The sequence below is a fragment of the Pelodiscus sinensis genome, chromosome 6 (assembly GCF_052426305.1).
Source record: "Pelodiscus sinensis isolate ZL-2025 chromosome 6, ASM5242630v1, whole genome shotgun sequence".
Classification (NCBI taxonomy): domain Eukaryota; kingdom Metazoa; phylum Chordata; order Testudines; family Trionychidae; genus Pelodiscus; species Pelodiscus sinensis.
Genome location: NC_143057.1, coordinates 86459715 through 86468275, shown reverse-complemented (window position 1 = coordinate 86468275; position 8561 = coordinate 86459715). Strand labels below are relative to the sequence as shown.

The window sequence follows — 8561 nt, the reverse complement described above, 5'->3', positions numbered from 1 at the left end:
TCAGGTAAATAAAGTGTCTTGCGGCCAGCTAGTAGCTTACTCTTATAAAGTATGACCCCACGTTTGAAAAATTCTAGTATATTGAATGGGTATTTATTTAGGGCAACTAGCTCCAAACTTTTTGCATGCCAGCTCAATCAGAAAAAGCTTAAAAAACAACAAATAGTCTAGCAGCATCTTAGAGACTAACAAAATGTGTAGATGCTATCATGAGCTTTCGTGGGCACCACCTACTTCTTCAGATGAATGGAGTTATTCAAGGACCAGTTTCTTTAAAAAAAAAACAAAAACCCCTCAGAGTTAGTATGGTATGTCTCCCTCCATTTAATGTTACACCACCAGCGGAAAGTGAAGACATAGCCTTAGGCATATCCTATGGTACTTTGTAGGGATGTCAGCATGTAGCTGACTACACGATTAACTGATAAGCCTGGGCAGCAAGGGAGGAGGAGGTGGGAAGTGGGAATCAGTGCCTGTGAGAAGCCGGCTTTTAAGCTGGTTCCCCACAAGCACTGGCTCCCATAGCAGTCTCCCCTGACTCCATTCCCCACACTGCTGCTCTCCATGCATGTCAGCTCCGTGAGGCCATCTGCCCCCCACTTTCTGCTTCCCACAGAGGCAGCACGGAGGGAGGGGCCAAGCAAAAGTCAGTCCTCGGGGGGAGTCAGCTTAAAATCTGACTCTCTCCCCCTGCCCCCACTCCGCTGCCTCTAGAAGAGGCAGCAGCAGCACAGGAGGGAACAACGGAGTAGGGAATTTTTAAATTGCATTTAATCAACTAATTAAGTCGTAAAAGGAATTTCCATCAACTACTCAATTAGTTGAAAAGGACAGAAACTGCAGAGCCGCAGTGGAGGGACCGGGTGCAAGCTGGGTATCAGCTGTCCCAGCTGGTTCCCTGCTGTGCCTCTGCCTTCCCTGCTCCCCTGCCCCGCAGAGATGATGCTGGGGGGAACCTGCTTTTAAGCCTGCTCCCCCCAGCACCAGCTCCTGCTCTGCTTCCCCCATCTCTCTGATAAAGGCAGCAAGGAGGGGGGAAGCAACTAGTCAAGCAGTGACTCGACTAGTTGCCTACATCCTTACAAGGGAGGCTGCCGCGGAGCAGCCTCTGTCTGTGTCAGGCCCAAGATTGGACTTCCCTCATAGTAGGGATGTTAAATTTCGATTAATCAGCTAACTGAGTAATCAATAGAATTTCCATCAACTTCTCAATTAGTCGATAAGGAAGGCACTCACTACCCACTGCACCTCTCCCTTTGAAATGTACAAAATATTTCAAAGAGAGAGGCGCAGCAGTAGGGACGCCTTTGCCTCCTCTGCCCACGAGACGATGCTGGGGGGAACCAGGTTTTAAGCCAGCTCCCACCACCAAGAGGCAGCAAGAGGAGGGAGCAATTAGTCAAATGACTATTCAACTATCCAATAAGCTTATGCTTATTGGGTAGTTGACTTGTCGCTTATATCCCTACCTCATAGACTGGCTCCCGCCTGCTGCCCCGCTGCCTCTGGTAGCCGTGTGGGGTGACGGGGGCATTCTATTGTGTTAGATTAACTGAGGATACATACTTTTCCTTACTACACAGCACTAGGGAAGCTGACAGCCTTACTGAGCCCTGCATTCCCAAAAGGGGCAGCCATCCTCTCAGCACTGCCCAGACTACAGTGTTCCCAACTCCCCACTAGGGATGTAAAATCTTGATTAATAAGTTATCTGGTTAAACATTAGGGTAACGTTTAACCGGTTAACTGAATAAGTGGGATCCTGGGTCCCAGCCTGCAGGGCTCCTGCTACCAGCCCTGCTTTGTCTGAAATAATTAATACAGAATATTATTCCTTTTAAATACTATGTTTACAGGAAAACAGATAAAGATCTATATGCGTTTGAGTCAGATATGTAGTGAGCAGGTGCATTACACTTGGACATTTATGATAATAGGTGTATATTAAAGCTTATATATACTGTTCATAAGGTTTATCCCCATTTTTCAAGTAAGAAACTACTGTGAAATATTGTTCATTGGATAATTGGTTCAGACTAGAAGAGCAGGTATCCAGTGTAGTTGTCCTAATTTGGCTACCTTTTCCAAAATCAGAGCCCTAGCTGTACAGCACAAGCGATTGGAACACTTTGCCTGGCATGGCAAAATATAACATTTCAAGCCTGTAGCCGCATGGAAAACAATTTTAAATAGGACTTTTATTGACTTACAGAATACAAATACGCAAAACAGCTGCAGAAAAGAGTAACAGAGGGGTAGCCGTGTTAGTCTGAATCTGCAAAAGCGACGAGGAGTCCTGTGGCACCTTATAGACCAACTGAAGTGTAGGAGCATAAGCTTTCGTGGGCAAAGACCCACTTCGTCAGATGCATGTAGTGGAAATTTCCAGAGATAGATTTCCACTCCATACGGCTAAATGCAGTGCCTTGCATGGTGTCAAGTATCAGAGGGGTAGCCGTGTTAGTCTGAATCTGCAAAAGCGACGAGGAGTCTTGTGGCACCTTATAGACCAACTGAAGTGTAGGAGCATAAGCTTTCGTGGGCAAAGACCCACTTCGTCAGATGCATGTAGTGGAAATTTCCAGAAAAGAGTAAGAAATTTCTCATTACCTGGTTTTGCAACAATATTAGGAGAGAAAAGATATCAGTTGATACTCAACTAAAAGTCAGTACAAATATTAATTGCACAAAAGAAAATGGAAGAGAAATGGAACAATGACAACAATAATATAATATCTTGTAGGAAAAGATGCATTTAGCACACCACGGCAAGGTGTAATGTTTAACACCTAGGAATTTTTGTAGTTTGATCTGCAATAAGAAGAGGTATAATACCGGTTATTGTTAACCAGCTATATGATAAAGCAAATTAGTAAGGCATATCATTGGTGCACACCGTAAGGAATGCTGCATGGGATACACTATAGTCAAGAAACAATCAGTGCTTGTAATGGCCATCAGTAATATCAAAATAGTACACGTTGCAGCAGAAGACAGCAGTGACAAAATTACGCTTACAAACTCTCTAATTGTTTCCAGAAAATAGTATGCCATAGAATCATAGGGCAGCTAGACGGAACTTCAAGAGGTCATCTGTTTATACACTGAGATAGGATTAAGTAGCATCCCTGACGGGTTTATATAACATATTTTTAGACCTTTTTAATGGCAAATTTCACAGCACCTCAAGGTAACCCTTCCTAGTGCTTAAGTATCTTTATAGTTAAAAAGCTTCTCATACCTACGCTAAATCTTCCTTGCTGCAAACTAAATTGATTATTTCTTTTCCCACCCTTTGTGGACAATGAAACCAATTGATCACCATCTTCTTATAACAACCTTTTATATATCTGAAGTCATATGTCCGTCCTCGATCTTCTCTTCTCTAGACTAAACATGCCCAATTCTTTCAACCTTTCCTGATAGATCACACTTTCTAAACCTTTTATATTTGCTGTTCTCCCTTTGGACTCACTCAATTTTAAAATCTTTCTTGAACTGTGGTGCCCCAAACTGGAAACAGTACTCAAGCAGAGGCCTTGCCAGTGCTAAGTGTGATGGAACAATAACTTCCTGTGTCTGTGAAAAGAAATCACACTTTCACATAGTACATCTGCAAAAGCCTAGATACAAACATGTATTCTGCAGGAGGCTTTTCAAGTTTTATCAAGAACTCAAGTACTGTTGTAATGTTCAGAGGGAGGCTCAACATACCTCTGAAATGTAAACTGAAGGAACAACTCAGTCAGCTGTTGGCTAGTCAGTTACCTAGCAACATCTGCTGAGATGGTGTTTTATGTAGTTTGACTGAAGCATTCAGATCCAGTTCTCATTATTGTGATGTTTTCTCTTCATAAGGAAATCAAAATAAGAAGAAATTATCTGAAGATGTTACTGAAAAAAGAAACAATATAACAGGCCCATACGCAGGGGTGTGCATCCCCCCCACGGTTCCCAAGTCAGTGTGAGGAGACTTTGTGGCCACCTTCTTGGTGGTCTGCAGCCCTAGCTCAGCTCCCCTTCTTTCCCCTGCAGCAGGGAGCCAGCTCTGGCACTGCAGCTTCACTTTCCATCCCCCATGTGGTTGGAGAGCCAGCGCCTGCTTCCCACTGCAGGTATGGGGAGAAAAGAAAGCCCCGAGCCTTGCTGCACAATCCCACTCATGGGGCAGACGCACTCCTCCTCCCAGGCTGGGGGAACAGCTGTGCACAGGCGCACTGCCTGGAGGCTTTCCCTGCTGCTCCCGTTAGCTGGAATCTGGTCAATGGGAGCGGTGGGAAGCGATGCCTGGGACCAGTGCAAGGCGCAAAGCCAAGTAAGTGTTCCCCCCACCTCCAGCCTGCTCCTGCACCCTCCCTCCTGGCCACATACTGTACCTTCCCTTGCTCTTGCCCCCTCCCCTTAGCCAGACAGCCTACACTCAACCTGCTCCTGCAGCCTTCCTCCTATCCAGACCTCATACCCTCAGCCCCTCCTGTACCCCATCACCTGCCCAGATCCTGCACGCCATTCTCCCTGGCAGCCCTGGCCTGTGAACTGAACCACCCATTTTTGTCCCCAAACTCCCAACCCTCACTAATGTGGCCCCCAACAAAGATACTTCACTCCTCTGGAGCTCCACCAGGGGAGTGGAGGGACAGAATGGACAGAGGTTCAGGGCTTCCCATAGGCCATAGTTACTGTTCTGAGGTTCCAGGGATAGTGGATTTTGTGGACCCCCCCCCTCGCCACCCAAGTTCTGGGACTGGGACATCAGCACAACTCTGCTTTCCCTAGAGCTATTCTGATGTGCACACTACACTCAAAATCAGTATAGTACTATAAGCTACAAGGTTCATTTTTTGAGGAAAGGGGCTACTTGGAAATTTCCCAAATTTTGTTACACATATTAACTAGCATGTATGCTAGAGAATGTATTTATTTAATGATTTTGCTGAAGGGCAGTTCTGTTTCAGAGGGTTTTAAAAACACAAGACCAGGAAGATGTTCCACTTTCCTAAAGCCATAGTTTTTTCTTTATAAGACATAGTTTTCCATAATGTCACCCTCAGCATTACTGATCTATACACAACAGGCCACATTGTATCGTGAAGTGTGCGTAGCATTTCAATGCCCTCTAGTGGTAGATCTGATTGTGGTAATTTGTTTATTTAAAAGTATTTTTATTTACACCTATACAGCCTCTAGGGCCTCAATTTTGCAAGATACTGAGCACTCTGGTCCGCATCCAGCAAATCACTGAAGCACATGATTAATTGTCAGTGAGCAGTCCAACTGACTAGAGCATTGCTAGATTCAGGCTAGTACGCTCAGCACCTTGCAGGATCAAGCACTAAGGCTGCATCGAGACTGGCAAGTTTTTCCGCAAACCAGCTTCCCTACTGTCTGAAATCAGTGCTTCTTGCGGAAATGCTATGCTGCTCCCATTCGGGCAAAAGCTTTTGTGCAAAAGGGCCAGTGTAGACAGCTCAGATTTGTTTTGCGCAAATGACGATCGGGGCTTTTTTGCGCAAAAGTGCGTCTAGATTGGTACGGACGCTTTTCCGCAAAAAGTGCTTTTGCGGAAAAGCGTCTGTGCCAATCTAGACGCTCTTTTCCGCAAATGCTTTTAACAGAAAACTTTTCTGTTAAAAGCATTTGTGGAAAATCATGCCAGTCTAGATATAGCCTACGTGTACTGCCAAAGTTAAAAATAAAGACATTAAAAAGTGGATTTTCTACTTTTAGACATATCACACCCCTTCTGTCTCCTCCAATATCCCCTCCCACCTTCATCCTGACATTCCCAGGATGCCCCCCAAGAACTTGGTTGTTCTTTCAATAGCAATTTGTGATCCAACAACCACTTATAACTTGCTATCTATTACTGTGAGATGATTGGAAAGACATTCTATCATAAGAGGAAAAATGTGCAGAGGCACATCCAGATTTAAAATTACTGGTATTAAACGCTATTTATATACTTACAGTTTACTATCACATTAATGGATAAAGTACAGATTATACTGAGCATAGAAAACGGTGTTAGCAGACAGAGTCCCATCTTTTCTTCAGCTCCAGTTTCTTACCTTCTACTCTCAAGTTTCACATGGCAAGTTCATCAAGCCACATCTACCGAAGACTTAGCTGGTGTAGCTGTACTGATATAGCTAAAGCACGCAGTGTGGACACAATTTATACCTTCAAAACTTCACCTTTTTGCAGAAAAGCTCATTTCAGCCCTTCAAAGCTAAACAAGCTCTACCAGTAAAAGTACAGTTTTGCCAGTTTAGTTGCTTCCAGTGTTTTACAGGGTCTTGGCAACACAGCTATGCTGATCACTAAACAAATCTCATCCCACTCTGACTGAGGATATGTCTACACTGCAGAGATTTTTTTCAGAAAAATGGCCGTTTTTCTGAAAAAAAAAAACCCCTACACTGATGTCCACACTGCATTTGCGTTCTTTCGACAGAAGCGCTCTTTCAGAAAAAGGCATGTCTGGAGAGGGAAGAGGGGTTTTTTTTTTTTTTTTAAAGAAGAGGCCTCTAGGAAATAACACAGGTGCCCTGCTGGCCACTCCGTTCAAAGTAATCAGAACTCTGTAGTGCCTGTCTCCTGGAACTATAGTGGAAGGAATCTTGCCATGGAGTAGCACCTGACTACATGGCTCTCCCTGCCACAGGCATGGCCACCCATGGCCCAGCCACAAGCCCCCCGAGAGCTCCCCTGGCCCTCCCAGGGAGCAGGCCCAGGGCTCCCAAGACTCTGCTGGGGTAGTAAATAGCGTGCACCCTCCTGGTCCAGAGCGGAGATCCCATCCCTCCTAGAGTTGTGGGAGGAGGCGGAGACCCTATAGGATCTCTGGTCCCGGTGCCAAAATGCCAAAATCTATGGGTGCATGACCAAGTCCCTGGTGGAGTGGGGACACTCTCCTCTCTCCCCAGACCATAGAACAGTTCTGGAGTAAAGTCAAGGCGTTCCACCAGGGCTATGCCAGGGCCAGGGAGTACAGCTTGTGCTCTGGGACAGGACCCCACTCCTGCCCCTATTACCAGGAGCTGCATCAGACCGTGGTGGTCGACTCTGCCCTCAAGATGCCTGTCATCACCCACCCGGAGGTCGTGGAGGAGGACAAGGGACAGGACGAAGAAAAGAAAGCCAGCACGGTGATGCTGACCCTGGAGCCGGTATCTCTGGGCCTGGGAGGGATCATAAGGTGAGTGCCTCAATTTTACACACACACATAGCAGGGGAGGCTGGCACAAAGGGGATGGGGTGCGAGCGTCGCTTGGCCATCTCAGCCTGGACATCATGCCGCAATTGGTGCACATGGAAGCATGTGCAGTGCCAGTCTGCACCACGCAGCCTCAGACGGTAGCCCAGAGCACCCCTGGGATCCCGCTCACAGGCTCAAGGGAGGCCACACACTTCTGGCCTGGGGCGGGGAAGGGATGCCCTTCGACCACCAGCCACTGCTGGAAGCAGGCTTGGCACAAGGGCACATGCACGACCCCATACACACTGAGGAGTGCTGCACACAGCACATGGGCATGCCTGCCCATGCGCGGCAACACCCGATCCTGTGGACAGTGCTGCCAGGCACAGGTGTGTGTGCGGGCCCCATGGAGTGCCAGGCTGCTCCAGGCCCCTCTGCTGCCCATGGGATCCCACTGTGGCTGGACACTTCCCTTGCCTGCTTGTCTGGGTGTGGGGGAAGCGAATATCATGGTCCCCATGGCACCTCGGGGCCCCTATGAGGCAAGAACTGCTGTGCAGGCCACACATGGCCTTGCTTCTGGGACAGCCCCATCCTCTGGGCCGAGGACTGTTGCTCGCTGCTCACAGAGAAGGGCACGGCCTCAGGTACAGGGTCTGCATGGATGACTGACCGCTTCTTCCTCTTTATTCTCCACAGCCAGACCAGACGTTGCTGAAGGGCGATCCACGTCAGCCAAGGCAGCTTCCTGACCCTGGGGGACCCAAAAGTGCTTCAGGGTCCATGAGGGCCTGATGAGGCAGCATGTGGGTGTCCTGTGCAACATGCAGCAGACCCTGGCGCAGAAGGTCTGGGAGGACACAGAGCGGCAGACCTGCATGTGGGACCAGCTCGTGTGGCTGTTGTCCCTGCTCCTGCTTCCCACCCTCCTGCCCCACTGCCTCCCAAGAGATGCTAGGGTTGCCAGATACTTCCACAAAAAATACCATACATGTCAGGAAAAAAATTGGTTGAGCAAAAAATAAAATAAAAGCAGGGGGTGGGAGGGAGGATCGAAGTTGTTGAGCAAAAAATAACAACACCACCGTGCACACAAAAAAGAGTGCCCCGGCCCAGGACCCTAGAAGCAGCAGTATAAACTGCTGCTGGGTCGGGGGGGGGGGGGGGGTTTCAGCCTGAAACATGCTGACCCAGGTGTTTATGCATTTGTGTTATTCCCTGGGCTGCTTCCCTTCTCCCCCTCAGTGCATATCTGGATGTCCAGTAGGTCTCTCAGGGAATCATAGGGATCTAGGTCTAGTTGCCACTCCTCAATGGTGTGCTGGGTGTCTGGGAAGTCCAGGATTGTCAGCAGTACTTCTGG

General features: G+C 47.6%; 1 long non-coding RNA gene across 1 annotated transcript in view; it reads left to right on the top strand.

Moving 5' to 3' along the window:
* The window catches only part of LOC149524180 (uncharacterized), a 30088-nt gene extending 21784 nt beyond the window's left edge, over positions 1–8304 (top strand). The window contains exons 2-3 of the long non-coding RNA XR_016349925.1: positions 7038–7198; positions 7898–8304. This is a non-coding gene — a long non-coding RNA (uncharacterized LOC149524180). The remainder of the gene's footprint in view (positions 1–7037; positions 7199–7897) is intronic.
* Positions 8305–8561: the final 257 nt, after the last annotated feature.